Here is a 19,884-nt window from a genome sequence, read left to right as displayed (position 1 = left end):
TTATGAACTTAATACTCAAGATGCATGCTGGATAGCAGTCGATGTGTGGAGTAATAGTGGTAGATGCAGGCAGGAGTCGGTCTACTTGTCTCGGACGTGATGCCTATATACATGATCATACCTAGATATTCTCATAACTATGCTCAATTCTATCAATTGCTCAACAGTAATTTGTTCACCCACCGTAATACTTATGCTCTTGAGAGAAGCCACTAGTGAAACCTATGCCCCCCGGGTCTATTTTCCATCATATTAATCTTCCAACACTTAGCTATTTTTATTGCCTTTTATTTTACTTTGCATCTTTATCATAAAAATACCAAAAATATTATCTTATCATATCTATCAGATCTCACTCTCGTAAGTGACCGTGAAGGGATTGACAACCCCTTTATTGCGTTGGTTGCGAGGATTTATTTGTTTGTGTAGGTGCGAGGGACTCGTGCGTGGCCTCCTACTGGATTGATACCTTGGTTCTCAAAAACTGAGGGAAATACTTACGCTACTTTGCTGCATCACCCTTTCCTCTTCAAGGGAAAACCAACGCAGTGCTCAAGAGGTAGCAAGCAACAATGGTCATAAACATGCTTTGAGGTTAATCAACATTGAATGCAAGCATGAGTAGGATATAAAATACCATGAACATAAATATCATGAAGGCTTTGTTGGCTTTGATTCAACTACATGCGTGAACATGTGCCAACTCAAGCCACTTGAGTCATTCATAGGAGGATACCATGCTATCATACTACATCATAACCATTATAAAAGCATGTTGACACACAAGATAAACCATTATCCACTCCTAGCTAATTAAGAATGGCATGAGTAACTAGGATCTCTAATTGTCATTGCAAACATGTTTCATTCGTAATAGGCTGAATCAGGAACGATGAGCTAAACATATTTACAAAAACAAGATAGGTCGAGTTCATACCAGCTTTTCTCCACCTCAATCAATTTATCAAATTTTGTCATTATTGCCTTTCACTTGCACGACCGAATGGTGTGAATAACAATAAGAGTGCGCGTGCAGTGGACTAAGCTGGAATCTGCAAACATTTATTCAAAGGAGAAGACAAGGTAATATGGGCTCTTTGTTAGATTAACAATAATGCATATGAGAGACACTCAACATTTTCATCGTGGCCTTCTCCTTACGACCCAAAGAAAAAGGAAAGAATTTCAAAGAAACGCACTAAAATATTTTTGGAGTTTTTTTCTAAAGAAAGTAAAATGAAAGAAAAATAACGAGACAAATTATTTACACGGGAAAACTCCCAACAAGCAAAAGAAGAACGAGAAATCTTTTGGGGTTTTCTTGTAATATTACTGCTTACTAAACAAAAATAAACTAGAAAGAAAAACTAAAAAGAAACAGAAATATTTTTGGATTTTATCAAGGTTTTTCAAACACACAAGAAGAAAGCAAAATACAACTAGCATGGATTATACAATGAAAAAGGATGAACACCGACAACTGGAATGGATGTTGAGCATGAATGTAACGTCGGTGAAAAATACGTACTCCCCCAAGCTTAGGATTTTGGCCTAAGTTGGTATATGGCCATGGATCATAGTAACCCTCTCCTAGATACCGCGGAGAGTCCTAAGGGTTCCACTGGTTGGCGAGCTCCTGTGGCTCCCACGGATAAACAGGCTCCTGATATGGCTCAAGTGCTGGTGCTGGCTCAGGTGCTGGGGGTTGTGTCAGACCCCAGTATGTGTATATGTCATTGGGCATAATAGTGTACCTACCTAAATAAAGATCGAACAAAGACGGTGCAGGCAGAGTAATAATCTCACAAGTATCCTGACTGAATACTAAGTTGTAGAGGAGTCGCTTTTTCTTATCCTTGTCAATAAAATGATGCACTACCATACTAGCATAGTCTAAATATTTAGTGTACATCAACATCTCCTCCCCCTCATCATGTCCAATAGGAATATCAAAATGCGCAGCGAGGCGGGAGGTACCATCGTAAATAATACCCTTCGAACGGTTTGTGTGTAACCGTCGAGCAACCATAGTGCCCAAACTAAAAGTTCTGTCAGCGTATAAAGCATGGAGCAAAATAGCAAGGTCAAGTGCACTAAGAGACCCACTCTCCCAACGACCAATCAAGCATCTCCCGACAAATAATGAATAAGAACATAAAACAAGAAAAATGTAAACTAGCCACTCTCGCTTCCGACACTCCTCTCTCTTCCCCCATGGTAGTTTCAGAAATAAAATACGCCATGTCTCTAGGACGTGGATCACTGTGACTGCCCTCATAAGGTAATTTGCAAACATTGCAAAAATCATATAATGTCATCTCCTTAGGCACATCATACAAGTTAAATTCTACCATGGGTGATTCCTTCCTAGGATAAAAGTGAAAGCTTCGCATGAAGGAATTATTGAGTAGGAGGTATTGGTCACACTTGTCTTGGAGGAAGGGGATGATGCCGGCATTACTCGCCAAATAATAGAAATCCTCATAAATTCCCGCCTCCTTCAAGAACGAATCACTCGGCCACTCACACGGCCGAATCTCCACTGCACGTGGAAGATGGTATTTGGGCTTGTTCTTCGGAGTTTCCTCCAAATCACGGCTTGATGAGCCCCTTAACCACCTCCTCATGGTTTTTCTTTTCTCTGAAATTTTCTGAAATTTTAGTGACTCAAAATAAAAGTGAACAAAACTCAACAAAATTGATAGCAACTACTCCCACAAGTGCCTAGGGGCCATATCTAGCAACAAAACTACTTTCAACCATATAAATTTGTCATGCAAGCTCAAGAACATGGTCACCACAGCAGCAAAAAATTGCAATGTATAAAGCACTAGGGAAAAAACTAATTGGACAAATGGAGGAGTCACATACCGATGAACAATCCCCCAAAATAGTTTCGGAAACGGAGTTCCGATCAAGGAGATCGAAAATGGCAGCAAGATGAGCAAGAACACGGGTTTGAACAATGGAGTGATTTTTCTGGAGGAAGACAAAGTGCATGGGTGGCTGTAATAAGTGAGGGGCCTACATGGGGCCCACAAGCCTGCTAGGCGCGCCCGGGGGGTGTGGGCGCTCCCTGTGAGCTTGTGGCTCACAGGTGCACCCCCTGGGGTGTGTTCAGTGCCAAAAGTTTTCAAATATTATAGAAAAAATCATACTAAAATTTCAGGGCATTTGGAGAACTTTTATTTTCTGGTCATTTTTTTATTGCACGGATAATTCAGAAAACAACATAATCATGGCATTTTTACTTTATTAAATCTAAATAAGAGAAAGTAAAAAGTGGGTACAGAAGGTTGTGTTTACTAAATTCATCCATCACATGCCTGTCAAAAGGAATCCGTTAGGTTGATCAAGTCTTATTAACAAACTTCTTACGAATGACATGAAACCGGAGAATCTTCGTATAGCACTAGGTTACCTCAATGAGGATATGCATGTCCCCAACAATAAGAATTTCATATTTCTTTTTGACAGTAGAAATAGGGAATTCAAAACCTCCAATAGCAATAGTTGAAAATTTTCAAATAGAGTTGATGCTATTCACTTGAGGTTGTTTCTTCGTAAAGTGCACCGTATGCTCATTACCGTTGACATTGCCCTTATTGCAATCAATAATAGCCTCTGCAGTATTCAGAAAGGGTCTACCAAGGATGATCGACATACTGTCATCCTTGGGTATATCAAGAATAACAAAGTCCGTTAAGATAGTAACATTTGCAACTACGACAGGCACATCCTCACAAATACCAATGGGTATGGCAGTTGATTTATCAGCCATTTGCAAAGAGATTTCAGTTGGTGTCAACTTATTCAAATCAAGTCTTCGATACAAAGAGAAAGTCATAACACTAACACCGGCTCTTTTAAAGCGTTCAATCATATAAGCATTTTGTTTCAATTGTCTACTAACATATGCATTGAAGTTTTCTTGTTTAACAATAAAGTTATCATATTCATCCAAGCATTGACTAGCGGATTTAGTATAAGGAATATCGCCTTCATCAAATCTATAGAGAGAATTTACCTCTACTACCTGTGTCAGGGTATCGAGACTATGTATTTCTTCAATAAGTGGTAAATTCTTAACATCTTCAGCTTTAATACCTTTTTCTTTCATAGATTTCTTTGCCTCTTGCATATCATCAGGACTGAGAAATAGAATACCTCTGTTCTTCGGAGTTGGCTTGTGCGGTGGTTCAGGAAGAGTCCAATCATTATCATTTCTCAATATAATATTAAATAGTTTTTCAGCTTGTTCAACAGTTCGTTCCCTAAAAATACAACCAGCACAACTATCTAGGTGGTCCCTAGAAGCATCGGTTAGTCCATTATAAAAGATATCAAGTATTGCATTTTTCTTGAGAGGATGGTTAGGCAGAGCATTAAGTAATTGGATAAGCCTCCCCCAAGCTTTTGGGAGACTCTTTCTTCAATTTGCATGAAGTTAAATATTTCCTATATAGCAGCTTGTTTCTTATGAGCAGGAAAATATTTTTCAGACAAGTAATATATCATATCCTGGGGACTACGCACACAACCAGGAGCAAGAGAATTAAACCATATCTTAGCATCACCATTTAATGAGAAAGAAAACAACTTAAGAATATAGTAATAGCGAATTTTTCCTCATGAGCAAATAGGGTGGCTGTATCATTCAGTTTACTAAGAAGTGCCACAACAGTTTCTGATTCATAACCATGGAAAGGATCAGATTCAACCAAAGTAATTAACTCGATAGAAAATTCATAATCCTTATCAGTAACAAAGATAGGTGAAGTAGCAAACTTAGGATCATATTTCATTCTAGCATTCAAAGATTTTTCTTTCAACTTGACAAGCAATTTCTTAAGATCATCTCTATCCTTACAAGCAAGAAAGTCTCTAGCTACCTCTCCATCCATAACATAACCCTCAGGTATATCAGGCAATTTATATCTATGAGAGCTAGATCTACTAGGTGTTTCAAAGTGTTCAGTTTCAAAGAGTTCATCAGTTTCAATAATTTCTTCAGTTTCAGCATTCTCAATATCTTTAGCTCTAGCAAGTTGTTCATCAAGAAATTCACCCAGTGGCACAGTCTTATCAAGCAAAGTACTAGCATCATCATAAGCATCATTAATAGCAGAAGTAGCATCATCAGTTACTTGTGACACATCAGGATTAATAGTAGGTGGTGCTATTGCAGGCTTACTCCAAACAGAAGGTGAATCAAGTGCAGAGTGTGATGGTAGTTCCTTACCTCCCCTCGTCTTAGAGGGAATGATCTTGGTTTTGGTATCTTTCAGATTCTTCATAGTGATCAACAGATATAAATCCCGAGTGACTCAGCAAATACAGCTATGCTTCCCGGCAACAGTGCCAGAAAAAGGTCTTGATAACCAACAAGTATAGGGGATCGCAATAGTTTTCGAGGGTAGAGTATTCAACCCAGATTTATTGATTCGACACAAGGGGAGCCAAAGAATATTCACGAGTATTAGCAGTTGAGTTGTCAATTCAACCACACCTGAAAGACTTAATATCTGCAGCAAAGTATTTAGTAGCAATGTAGTATGGAAGTAACGGTAACAGTGGCAATAGTAACAGTAACAGTTTTGTAGTGATTGTAACAGCAACACGACAAAAGTAACTTAGCAAAGATCAATGTATGAAAAGCTCGTAGGCATTGGATCGGCGCTGATAATTGTGTTGGATAATATTCATCATGTAGCAGTTATAACCAGGGGCGACACAGAACTAGCTCCGATTCATCAATGTAATGTAGGCATGTATTCCGTATATAGTCATACGTGCTTATGGAAAAGAACTTGCATGACATCTTTTGTCCTACCCTCCCGTGGCAGCGGGGTCCATAAGGAAACTAAGGGATATTAAGGCCTCCTTTTAATAGAGAAGCAGAACAAAGCATAGTGAATACATGAACTCCTCAAACTACGGTAATCACCGGAAAGAATCCCAGTTATTGTCACCTTGGGGTATGCGGATCATAACTCGTAATAGGTGTCTACAACTTACGATATAGGATGAAAAACACACATATATTCATGAAAACATAATAGGTTCAGATCTGAAATCATGGCACTCGGGCCCTAGTGACAACCATTAAGCATAGCAAAAACATAGCAACATCAATCTCAGAACATAATGGATACTAGGGATCAAGCCCTGACAAAACTGACTCGATTACATGCTAAATATCATCCAACCCATCACCTTCCAGCAAGCCTACGAAGGAATTACTCACTCCCGGCAGTGAGCATCATGAAATTGGTGATGGAGGAAGATTGATGATGATGACGGCGTCGATTTCTATCCTCTGGAGCCCCGGACGTACTTCAGATCAGCCCTCCCAATGAAGAACAAGAGATGGCAGTGGCTTCGTATTGTAAAACGCGATGATTCCTTCTCTCTGATTTTTTTCTCCGTGAATAGGTATATATGGAGTTGGAATTAGTGTTGCCGGAGGTCCAAGGGGCCCACAAGCCTAGGAGGCACGCCTTGGCGGTAGGCGCGCCCCCAGAGCTTGTGGCTCCTGGGTGGCCCCCCTCTGGTATATTTTTCCGCCATAATTTTTATATATTCCATAAATTTTCAGGTCAATTCGAGAACTTTGATTTCTGCACAGAAATAACACCATGGCAATTCTGCTGAAAACACCGTCAGTCCGGGTTAGTTCTGTTCAAATCATGCAAATTAGGGTCCAAAACAAGGGAAAAAGAGTTTGGAAATGTAGATAAGATAGAGACGTATCAGTAGCTATCTCTCGCACGGGGGTTCGATCAGCTTCAGTATGCAGCATCAGTGATCGATCGGGTTTAGTTAGCAGCGAAGGAGTCGGTCAGGTTCACTTAGTAGCGAAGGGATCGATAGACCGGCTTTAGTACGTAGTAGGCTATCGCTCGGGTTTAGTAAGCGAACACCTCTCACTCGGGTTCAGTTATAGCTACACGGCTAGCACCACGCGCGCGGATGAGAGAGAAAAACGCAAGCCACACTACATCACTCGGCCCCGACCACCCACCGTAACCGGGAAATTCATGAAAATTTCCTCGCCATCACTTCTACCATGATTTTTTGTGTCATGGACGGACCAAAGAATGTCATGCAGGTGCGTCCCCGGCCCGCCCAGGACGAAAAGCCCATTTTCTTTCATGATTTTTTGTCATAGAAGTAAGAGCCCACCACATCTATGATGATACATGTTTTTGTCACAATTATCGTCATAGAAGTGTCATAACCATGACATTAAAAATTCGTCCGGGCCATAATTTCACGGATGTGTCTTTTTTTGTAGTGATGGCTGGAGCCAAGGGAATGCCACTTTAAATGACCAGCGTGTTGACCTCGTTACTTTATCAACGAAAGTGACGAACATGCTATGGAGGACCCTGGAGCTACACCAGGCGCGGGAACCAAAAGTTTTGCCACACCATGCCAGCATTTTTCAGAAATTTTCTTGAAGACCTTGGAGGATCATGAACACATCTCCAGCGCGTAGGGTTATACCATATCATGCCACTATGAATTGCGTGAGATGTTTATCCCTTTTCGATTTCACCCTTTTAATTGCGCATAGTTGTTTTTATTAGGGTGATATCTCATAGAAAATATCAAGTTATAAGTGATCTTCCTAGTGTTGCAACCATCTATGACACGTAACACTTCGAAGTGCATCATGTCCACATGAGTACAAACAAATTGTGAGGTGCAAGGCGGGTGAAGGTTAGACCTTGCAAGCATAAACACTCGGTTATCTTGAAGCTTTAGTAGAATCATTCTGAGCTCCTCGGAGCACGAAGCATCAAAAGATGAACAAGAGTCATATGGAGATATGATCGGCAAGTTTGGCTACTGATTGAAGTTCACGTCATCAGTGATGTCCACAAAAATGGCCGCGGATACGATCAGGGTCTTGAATCACTCACTTTCAATTATGAGAGATATTGATTTGAGTGGTAGTGCACTTTATATTAAAAAAAATTAAATACTAGTGCAAATTAATCATGAACAATGTCTAAATGGATCTTCTGTTTGTCAATGTGGATCAATGGCTCGCAATGTTTTCAACTTAGTTTCGGTGTCAAAACCGGCGGATCTCGGGTAGGGGGTCCCGAACTATGCATCTAAGGATGATGGTAAAAGGAGACGGGGGACATAATGTTTACCCAGGTTCGGGCCCTCTCTATGGAGGTAATACCCTACTTCTTGCTTGATTGATCTTGATGAATATAAGTATTACAAGAGTTGATCTACCACGAGATCGTAATGGCTAAAACCATAAAAGTCCAGTCTGTATGATTGTCTATCTTTCCGGACTAAGCCCTCCGGTTTATATAGACACCGGAGGGGGCTAGGGTTGTACAAAGTCGGTTACAGGGAAAAGGGATCTTCATATCCGGTCGCCAAGCTTGCCTTCCGCGCCAAGGAGAGTCCCATCCGGACACGGGAGAGATTCTTCGGTCTTGTATCTTCACAGCCCATTAGTCCAGCCCACATCCAACAGGTCGGACGCCCGAGGGCGCCTTAGTCCAGGACTCCCTCAGTAGCCCCTGAACCAGGCTTCAATGACGAGATGTCCGGCGCGCAGATTGTCTTCGGCATTGCAAGGCGGGTTCCCCTTTCCGAGTACTCCAAGATAGTCTTCGGACGAAACGAACATGTCCGGATCTGCAATACAGGCACCACACACACAGCCGTAGAGAGTATAATATTTCACGAGTCCCATCTGCTGACAACTTTTTGCAAGATGGCATCATGTCTGCCCGGTCATTATTTTGAACCGTTTTCATCTGCCGTTCCATGTTTCGAGACGCGGTTTCCATTGGCACGTCTTGTCAAAGCAGAGATCGTGTCCCCTTATTGCGGGATTCTCATCAATACAGGCATGGGTAATCCAACCGTGCCGTTTGCACAACCCTTGGGAATAGGCGAGCCTTAAGGCGAGTGGGGAGGCGTTCAATATTCGCTGCCTTTATAAGGGGGTAAGGATTCCCTTTCTTCACCCACGCCTTCTCTCTTCCTCTGCCCTTCCGTTCTTGAGCTCCAGTGCCCAAGTTCTAATCTTTTCCCCCTCAAGCAGTCCTGGCCATCTCAGGCCCGGCCCTGTCAGCCCACCTAGGCTTGGCCCTAAAATCCAGGGCCTAGGCCCGATGGGCTTGTCCATGGGCCGGGCTTGGGCCTGAGTTTTGAGCCCACCAGCAGGGCCTGGACAGGCTTGGGCTTGGCATATTGGCATTTTAAGGAAAAGGCCCGGCCCACGGCCCTAAGTCCTAAGGGCTTTTCAGGGCTTTTTACCAGATGGGCCGGGCTTGGGCTTGAAAAGTAGGCCCGATGGTGGGGCCTGGGAGGGCCTGGGCCTCAGTTTTCTGCCATGGGCTTTTTTAGGACCGGCCCGGCCCATGGCCAGATATACCCTCAAGAAAGCACTCAACCATGTTCGGATCCGGAGGTCAAGGCAAGTGGATGGCCTCCTCCGTCAAGGAGAAGGATATCGCTGAGCTTCGGGAGGACGGGTATCTGGCGAAGGAAATCGCCCACCGGCTTCCGGCCAAGGGGCAAGTCGTCCCCACACCGAAGCCCAACGAGAGGGTGGTGTTGCTCCCTCATTTTGTCCGCGGGTTAGGGTTTCCACTCCACCCATTCATCTGCGGACTGATGTTCTACTACGTGTTAGATTTCCATGATCTAGCCCCGAACTCTTTCCTCAATATCTCGGCATTCATTGTCGTGTGTGAGGCTTTCCTCCGCATCCAGCCCCACTTCAGACTGTGGCTCAAGATCTTCAACGTGAAGCCGAAGGTGGTGGATGGCCAACACGCGGAGTACGGGGGAGCCATGGTGAGGAAGATGCCCAACGTCACATGGCCCAAAGGCACATTTGTGGAGACCATCAAGGAGTGGCAGAAGCTGTGGTTCTATATCACGGAGCCCCGCGTCGCCACCTGGGCCGCACCTTCCGAATTCAAGTCCGGAGCTCCAGTGCGGCTTACCTCCTGGATGGAGAAGGGCCCAAATTGGTCTTCGTTGGACGAACTGATTGCGCTGCAAACGCGCATCCAAAGCATGGTGGACAAAAACATCAAGCTCGTCGACGTGATCCAGGTGATGTTAGTTCGCCGGTCCTCCCCTGCCAAAGACAAAGTTCCCCTTTATGGGAATTCGATCCGGAGAAGCACCAAACCCTGGTGGGGCTCTTCGGAACCACTCACGAAGATGCTTGGAAGTTGCTCTTCAAGGGTGACGAGAAGCCGCCGGCCATAGACTCGGACAGTGGGCACAATCTTGCCCATCCCGCGAATGCGGTAAGTCCTTCACGTCTCAAAGCGTACCCTCTACTTGCTTGTTCAAGGAGGGTAACTAAACTTTACTGCTTTCAGGTATGGATAGAGAGAGCGGAGCGGATTCGAAGTTCAGCTCCGCTACCCGAAGAACCAGTCATCCCGCTCCTGGCGAAGATGCTGGTCCCGGCGCCCTATCAGCCGCCGGAGAAGAAGGCCAAGAAGAAGGCCAAGGGGGGCGGGGCGGCCCCCGCCGCAAGGGCGCTTCGGACGTGATGTCCAAAGACAAGACTCCCTCCTCCGCCGCCAAAGATGACGAGGAGGAGGAGGAGGAAAGCAACCCTCCCCTTGATGGGGGGAGGAAGAAGAGGGCGGCCTCCACAAATCTGGAGGCGGAGGCGCCCAAGAAGGGGGAAGGCTCCCTTGCGGATAACACCGCATGGGACGTTGATAGCAGTCCGGAGCGACGCCTCCGGGACAAGCCCCTTGCCGCATCGTAAGTACTGATAAACGTATTCGTATATCCGGCCTCTCCTCTTCATTGTATTAACATGGTTAGCTATGCTATTGCAGTCCGGCCCTCGACAGCTCCCCGCGAACCTCATCGGGAGGTTCGCTGGATTCAAAGGCGATGGCCAGCGAGTCACCGCCGGCTGCTCACTCTCCCCAGGCCAAGGGCGACACCGAGGTGTCGTCCCGAAGGACCCTCCCTGGCCAGGGAGAGGTTCAGGAGGTTGCCGGGGCGGCGGCGGAGGATGACTCCTCGGCCGCCGGACACACGGGGGAAAAGCCCCCACGGAGACTGGCGAGGGGGGCCATATCCAGTTCGGCCCCCAGCCGAATACAGTTCCAGAGACCAACATGGTCCCGGAATTGGGCGAGCAACCTCCTTCGAAAGAAGGAGGCGCACCTATCCCGCCAGTGACTTTTGTCCAACCAGAGGCACCGGATAATCTGCTGGAAGCGCTACGAGGCGCTTCCATTGTGGATGAACACCGTATCCTTATGGGTACGGTGATTGAGAAGGTTCAGTCCGTCACGAGTGGACTGACCGAAGCCTGTAGCAGCCTGCTGACAGGGTTTGAGGTAAGCGACACAAAAGCGTAAAGTCCCGATATAGACAGTAGCCCCTGAGACACTGTCTGGTGTTTGGAAAGAAAAGCTGGACAGAGGATCAATTAATTTTCACAGGAAACTAATTTAATGTGTCTTGTATAAATGAGCAGGTGTCGTTGCTGGCCGCGACCTCACACACTGCCGAAGTCTCCGGACTAAAGCAGAGGCTGGAGCGGGCCGAGGGCGAGCTCGGCCAAGCGAGGAAGCAGCTGGAAGACCAACAAGGTATGCTATGACTCGCTATATATTCGGAAAGAATAAATGATGTGCATTGACTGTAATGTCATGGTATGTGTAGGAGCGATGACCGATGTCGAGGCCCTTAAAAAGGCCTTGGCCGAAGCCGAGGAGAAAGCTGCCAAGGAGCAAGCCGCCCGCAAAAAGCTCAAGGCCGGGCTCAACGAGGTCCAGCTAGAGCTCCAGGACGCGGTGAAAAAGTGTGATGCCTTGGAGGGTGATGTTTCGGCTCAAGATACCGAACTCGCCAAGGCTCGCCAAAGTGCGGAAGAGGCCCGGATTGAAGCCTAGGGCGCCCTCCAGGAGATCCAGGAGGCCAAGAAGATTGCGGCGGGTAAGGCATTTAGTATGCAAAGCAAGTATGTGAAGAAGAAGTATTTCTTACTAACCCGAATTCGGAGTTCCCGAGGGGCGTTTGTGGACCTGCCATGCAGCGTGTCAGACGCTGCGGAGTTCTTCCGAGCCGAAGAAGGGAGCTCGACGGAGAAGCTATTCTAGTCACAGTACCTTGCGCCAGAACATCCAGTGCCCTTCACCATCAGCTAAAATAGCTGGTCGAGCTGCATAGGGTGGCCGAACTGGCCATGATGGATTTCATAATCCGGCTGTGGCCTACCGAAGCTATACCTAGCAACTACTTCGGCCTCGTGAAGCGGCTGGTGAATGCATGTCCTCGGCTGGACGTCGTCAAGCGGTCGGTCTGCATTGAGGGCGCGCACCTGGCCTTCGCCTATGTCAAGGTGTGGTGGGCGAAGATGGACGCCGTCAAGCTAGCGACCGAGGGGCCGCCTGAGGGCAAGGAGCACCGCACACCCGAGCGATATTTTGGAGACGTCCTGGAGGGGTCTCGCATTGTGGCGACGCAATGTGCGAAAGACATTATCTTTGAATGAATACATTCATGTTGTCTCGGCCTTGTATGATCAAACAAAGTTGTTATGTAATATAATGTTTGTTTTTATAAAAAAATTACCTCCTGTGCGGCCGTGTGGTATAAAATCTGAGGGTTGGCCAGTCATCGGCTTCTGCCCCCACGTAGGTAGTACGGGGGTGTTCGGGATTGAATCTAAACACTCTTTATCCAATTGTTTGGTCCTTGAAGGAGGTGTTTAGCGCAATGAACCAGGCAATCAGACTATACGGCTTGAACACACTCACTTAACCATAGGAGTTTGACAATAAAAATATAGGTGCAACCCCTAGTATCCGAACTAGGATGCTGTAAACACCTGATAGGGTAAGTACCGATCCCTCGCGTAATGCGGAAAAAATCTCCAACGATATGAGACCTCCGAAGAGCTGGCCGGCTCTCACCGCATCATGACAGTTAGTTTTCGGCTTTCTCTACTGAGGTGCTCCATCGGGTAAACCAGGGCACAATCGCAGTAGTTCTCCCTTTACTACCTTAGCCGATATAGCGGAACGTAAGGTAGCAAGCATAGGAGCCAAGCAACCCAACTATTGACCAAAGACATGATTCGGAGCCAATGCATATATGCTAAATTCGGGGTGCCGAACTGTACTGTAAAAAAGTGTTCGGACTTTGTTGTCGTAGTGCGGGGCGCTATGAAGCCCCTGGCAAATGGAAACGTACCAAAGTGTACGGTGCTACTTGATAAGGTGATCAACAGAAAATAAAGAAAAACAGAAAAGGAGCAAAGGTAATGAGCTAGGGCCGCAGAATTTGGGCCGCAAACTGTTTTCATTGCAATTTTATTAATACGTCAAAGCGCATTGATACAAAATAGTGCGATAAGCAACAGGCTATTTGACATGCCACGACCAAGGGAGAGTTGTGTGTGGGTCCTGAAAACAGGTAGAGTGATCGTTAAAGAAAACACCTAGAAATTCCCCTGTACGCTTGTGCTTCTTGCCATCTTGGTGTGTTTATCCTTTGACAGGACCGGTGATCAAGCCATCAGGGAAAGCCTGTGGAAATGAGACCTGAAAAGGGGAAAGAGAAATAGTGAAAGTATGTGTGTCCGGGGGCGGTCGAGCCGTATTGCGGATCACAAGCTAGTTATGCCTCCGTCTATGCCCATGGTATTTTGAGTGTATAGTTATGTATGCACGGTACAAATGCCGCCACTTGAGGGGGCATGGGACGGTGGCCAAATTTCTAGTCGAGCTCTTGACGAGCCGAGCTGTCCTGCTGCAGAATAGTCCGGACCCTCTTGACAGTGTCCGGGAGCTGGGCCGCCGAATTAAGGTTCTGCTTGAAAAGGCCGCTCTGTACTTCTGCTGCTAAGGCAGCGGTGTGTTCCTCGGTACGGAGGGAACGTTCGGTATTTCCATTAACTGTTATGACGCCGCATGGCCCGGGCATCTTGAGCTTGAGGTAAGCATAATGAGGCACCGCATTGAATCAAGCAAATGCGGTTCATCCGGGCAGTGTGTGATAGCAGCTGCAAAAAGGGATGATATCAAGGATTAACTCTTCGCTTCGAAAGTTGTCTGGAGATCCGACGACAACCTCTAGCGTAATTGAGCCCGTACAGCGAGCCTCTACACCTGGTATGACTCCTTTAAAGGTAGTCTCTGTGGGCTTGATCCGTGATGGGTCAATGCCCATTTTGCGCACTGTATCCTGATAGAGCAGATTGAGGCTGCTGCCACCGTCCATGAGGACTCACGTCAGGTGGAATCCATCAATGATTGGGTCGAGGACTAGTGCAGCTGAACCGCCATGACGGATACTAGCCGGGTGATCCCGGCGATCAAAGGTGATCGGGCATGACGACCATGGATTGAATTTTGGGGCGACTGGCTCTATCGCATAGACGTCCCTGAGCGCGCGCTTGCGCTCCCTCTTAGGGATGTGTGTGGCATATATCATGTTCACTGTTTTGACCTGAGGGGGAAACTTCTTTTGTCCCCCTGTGTTCGGTTGCCGGGGCTCCTTGTCATCGTCCTCGCTTTGCGATCCCTTTTCCTTGTTCTTTGCATTTAACTTGCCAGCCTGTTTAAAAACCCAACAATCTCTGGTATGATTGGCTGGTTTGTTCGGGGTGCCGTGGATTTGGCACGGACGATCAAGTATGCAGTCCAAGCTGGATGGTCCCTGATTGTTTCTTTTATATGGCTTCTTCCGCTGACTGGACTTGGAGCCACTGAATCCGGTGTTGACTGTCGTGTCATCGGTGTTGTCGCCATTGCTTTGGCGTTTGTGTCTGTTGCGTCGAGCTTGCCGTTGCTATTTTTGCCCTCGGAGGTGCCTATTTTGCTTGCTGTGTTTTTGCTACCGGCCAGCCAACTATCCTCACCCGCACAGAAGCGGGTCATGAGTGCCGTGAGGGCTACCATGGACTTTGGCTTTTCCTGGCCGAGGTGGCGGGCGAGCCATTCGTCACGGATGCTATGTTTAAAGGCCGCTAGGGCTTCGACATCCGGACAGTCGACGATCTGGTTCTTTTTAGTTAGGAACCTAGTCCAGAATTTCCTGGCTGACTCTCCAGGCTGTTGGACTATGTGACTTAAGTCATCAGCATCAGTTGGCCGAACATATGTACCTTGGAAGTTGTCAAGGAAAACTTCTTCCAAGTCCTCCCAGCTGCCAGTAGAATTTTCAGGCAGACTGTTTAGCCAGTGCCGAGCTGGCCCTTTGAGTTTTAGTGGGAGGTATTTGATGGCGTGAAGGTCATCCCCGCGGGCCATGTGGATGTGGAGAATAAAATCCTCGATCCATACTTCAGGATCGGTTGTTCCATTGTATGATTCGATGTTTAGGGGTTTAAACCCTTCTGGGAATTCGTGATCCATTACTTCGTCAGTGAAGCAAAGAGGGTGTACGGCGCCTCTATATCGGGCCGCATCGCGACGTAGCTCCAATGGAGTCCGTCTGCGGTTTTCGGCCCGGGCGTGTCTAGGTTTGTCACGTCCGAATAGATAGCCGTCCTCGCGTGTCAAGGCACGTCCTCGCGATCCATAGATCGATCTTGTATGTCCTGCTCTACTGTCCAGGTCTTGACGAAGGTCATATGTATAACCCCGAGCTGTTTTATCCCTGCCTTTACGGCAAGGTGGGGCAGTCTGGTGTTCAGCTTGAGTTGCCGTTTTATCCCGACCGCGTGGTGGTCGGTCAGCCGCATTGCGCGATGCTGGTACGGGCTCTGGTGCCTCGTCATCGAACTGAGGTAGCAATTTGCGCTTCGGGTAACTTTTGGCTGGGCGTTTAAGGCCGTATTCCTCGGCTGCCAGGACATCGGTCCATCTGTCATTGAGCAGGTCTTGGTCAGCTTGAAGCTGCTGCTGCTTCTTTTTCAGGCTCCTCGCAGTGGCTATTAGCTGAAGCTTAAAGCGCTCATGCTCGAGAGGTTCCTCAGGCATGATGAAATCCTTGTTGCCGAGGCTCACCTCCTCCTCGGAGAGCGGATGATAACTACCGTCCTCCGAGTCTTCTTCTATGGCCTGTTCATCGGGGCTAACTTGCCCATCTTCCCGATTGTCTTGTTCGGCAGTTTGTTCGTCGGGGTCTTCTGTGTCTTCGGCACCATCCGGAGTGTTATCGTCTCCTGTGCCGGTGTTGCTGTCTTTGCCGTGGCGCGATTTAGAGCGGCGCCGCTGACGACGGCGCTTTGGTTGTGTCTTAGGAGGGTCATCCTTCGCTGGGTTCTCCTTGTCGTCGCCGCTATTATCTTTTGGTGCATCCACCATGTATACGTCATATGAGGAACTGGCCGTCCATCGTCCGGTGAACGACGGGTTTTGGGCCTCCTCTTCTCCGGCATCATCATCCATACCGTCGATGTCTTCGGAGTCATAGTCAAGCATGTCGATTAGGTCTTCGACAGTGGCTATGAAGTGGGCGGTGGGTGGGAAACGAAATTCTCCATCATCAGCCTCCAGTTCAAACCGGATATAATTCGGCTGAGAGTCCTCCGCTAGGGATAGATTCTTTAACGAGTTCAGCACATCGCCTAAAGGTGAGTGCCGGAAGATGTCCGCGGCGCTGAATTCGGTGATTGATGACCGATCCTGCTCGACATACGCGGATGTACATGGCTTGGAACTTATAGCCGGAAATGAGTCCGAGGTTCGGGTGACACAGACATCACCCGAAGTTAGGTCTGTGTGCGGCTCCAACGCCGCGGAGTATGCGGCCTCCGTGGCGGGGTAGAGCTTCCCATCCTCGGATGGTGCGATCTGCTCCGGATCTAAGGCCAGAGCGGTTACAGGTGCAATTTACTGAGAATGGTCCGATGATAGATTTAAGTCGTGTTCATCGTGGCGATGGGGATCGACTGCCGCGGTCTCGAATCCGTCGAAGATCAGGTCTCCGCGGATATCCGCGACGTAGTTCAAGCTCCCAAATCTGACCTGATGGCCAGGGGCGCAGCTGTCGATCTGCTCCAGATGGCCAAACGAGTTGGCCCGCAGTGTGAAGCCACTGAACACGAAGATTTGTCCGGGGAGGAAGGCTTCCCCTTGGACAACATCGTTGTTGACGATTGAAGGAGCCATCAACCTTTTGAGGACGGCATAGTGGAACTCTCAAAGAAAGCACCAATGTCGGTGTCAAAACCGGCGGATCACGGGTAGGGGGTCCCGAACTGTGCGTCTAAGGATGATGGTAAGAGGAGACGGGGGACACAATGTTTACCCAGGTTCGGGCCCTCTCTATGGAGGTAATACCCTACTTCCTGCTTGATTGATCTTGATGAATATAAGTATTACAAGAGTTGATCTACCACGAGATCGTAATGGCTAAGACCCTAAAAGTATAGCCTGTATGATTGTCTATCTTTCTGGACTAAGCCCTCCGGTTTATATAGACACCAGAGGGGGCTAGGGTTGTACAAAGTCGGTTACAGGGAAAAGGAATCTTCATATCCGGTCGCCAAGCTTGCCTTTCGTGCCAAGGAGAGTCCCATTCGGACACGAGAGAGAGTCTTCGGTCTTGTATCTTCCCAGCCCATTAGTCCGGCCCACTTCCCACAGGCCGGACGCCCGAGGACCCCTTAGTCCAGGACTCCCTCACTTAGCACCTCTGTTTGATAAAGAAAAGTTAGTTGCAAATAGTGGAATGTAGCGACCGGACCTCAGACGGTCAAGTCTCTGTTTTCAGTGTCATCCCTGGATCGGTAATGCTGACACACACAGTACTCGAAGGATTTATAACAGAGTAGCAATCACACACTTATTACATCGAATGTCTCAAAAGAGAACCTATTACAATAAATATGGCTTAAGGCCATCTAAATGCGATAACAGCGGAAGGCTTGGAAGATAAAGTGAGTCCATCAACTCCAACGGCATAGCTGAGTGCATGACAAACGACCTATCGCACCTTACTCCTCATCTGAAAAGTCTACAACATGATAGGTTGCAACCCGAAACGGGTCAGCACATGGAATATACTGGCAATATAACACAGTAGAGCAATGAACAGATAAATGCTATCACTACATGCATATTTGGCTGGTGGAGGCTCTATGGTTATAATGTTTTTTGCTAAAAGCCAATTTTTCCCTACAACAAAGGAATATATTTTATTTAACTACTATGGTGGTTGAAACATTGAGAATGGTACCCCCATCTCAATCCTAATTAAAAGTAAGTATCAACCCAACAAATTAATTTAGAGTGATGAGATCCATATGATAATCCAAGAAACCAGATACTCAAGATGTCCATAACCAGGGACACGGCTAACCATGATTAGTTTGTACACTCTCCAGAGGTTTGCGCACTTTTCCCCACAAGACTCGATCTCCTCTGTTGGATTTCTCGCACTACATGGTGTTTGAGAAACGGATGACCGAGACACAGTCTTTCAGAAGCATTAACTCTAACCCCGGGTAGACAGTACCAACCTACATCCCCTACATCTGCTAGCCTACCACTGGAAGAGGTCATGAAACCTGCTCAACTATGCTAGAGCCCATAATAGCTTGTGGCTGCACACGAAAGTTTCTAGCATGCATAATCTTATGATCCCTTTGAGCCTGGGTGGCGGACCATAGGAGGATCACACGGTATAACCCCGGGATCTCCTAGGACAACACTGGTATAACCCCAGGTACTCAAAACCAACAATCCACCCAGATGTGTATTAAAGTTGCCACCTTAGAATTGAACCATTAATTAAACACTCACATCTGTCATGGATACACTCAAACCCAATCCACGTCTACGAGCATAGCATAGCAATATAAGCATAACATAGCAGTAACTCCCAAGGGTTTGATAATAGGTTCTACGTCATCAACTACTTCCCAATACCCACATGTTAATCACATCCTAATCATGGAGTGTTTGAGGATTGTAACTAATGCATAAAAACTGGGTATGAAAGAATATGATCAATGTGTTACTTGCCTTGCTGACGATCTGCAAAACCTAGTGACTCATAGTAGCACGCTTCGCACTCCGGGAATTCTATCGCAAACAAACAATAGCATACATAAGAAATCAAGCAAAGATGCATGGATAAAACTCAAATAAGAAGACCTAACCAGAAAGTTCAACTGAAGAACTCCGGTTTGCAAAAAGAATCACATCAAACGGAGCAACGAAACACAAACCACAAAAGGAACAAGATCCGATTACTAATCTGGACTAAAGTCAAATTTTACAGTTCCAAAATCTTGTTCAAGTTGGTTAAACAGAAAGAGGGCTTCGAGACGAAGATCTAGGCGCTTGTTTCACCTGATTTGGATAAACGAGCGAAAAGATATACTAGATCGAAGATTAGGGCAGAAATCACGATCGGAAATAATCGTGGAAAAACCATGGAAAAAGAAAAACTGACGAACAGTCTAACGAACGGACGTTCGCTGTCTGCGACTAACCCGCGAACAACCGTTCGTTAAAACAAACATACGGACGAACGTCCGCTAAATAAATAAACCGACGGAAAACCGAACGAACTGATCTATTTTTTTAAAAAAAAACTAGGTCTAGGGTTTTCTAAAAAAACAACGGTTTTCTCGAGAAAACCGGACGGCGGCGGCGGCTACCTCGGCGTCGGCGGGATTGGCGGCAACGGGCGGCGGCTCAGGCGGCGGGGACTCCGACGGCGGCGGGCGTGGTCAGCGGCGATGGGGTAGCGGCGCCGGCGGGCGGCGGCTTTGCGGGGCGGCGGCGTCGCGGCGGGAGGCGGCGCGGGGCGACGGGGTCGCGGCGGCGGCTTTGCGGGGCGGCGGGAGGCGCTGGCGGCGAGCGGCGCTAGGGTTTCGGGCGGGGCTGGCGGCTTCGCGGTGGGAGGCGCTGGCGAAGGGAGGTGGCGCAGCGGCGCGGCGGCGGGAGGCGC

This window comes from Aegilops tauschii, chromosome 1 (genome assembly GCF_002575655.3).
Source record: "Aegilops tauschii subsp. strangulata cultivar AL8/78 chromosome 1, Aet v6.0, whole genome shotgun sequence".
In the NCBI taxonomy this organism is placed as follows: domain Eukaryota; kingdom Viridiplantae; phylum Streptophyta; class Magnoliopsida; order Poales; family Poaceae; genus Aegilops; species Aegilops tauschii.
The sequence above is the reverse complement of the archived record's forward strand: the minus strand, read 5'-3'. Positions refer to the sequence as shown.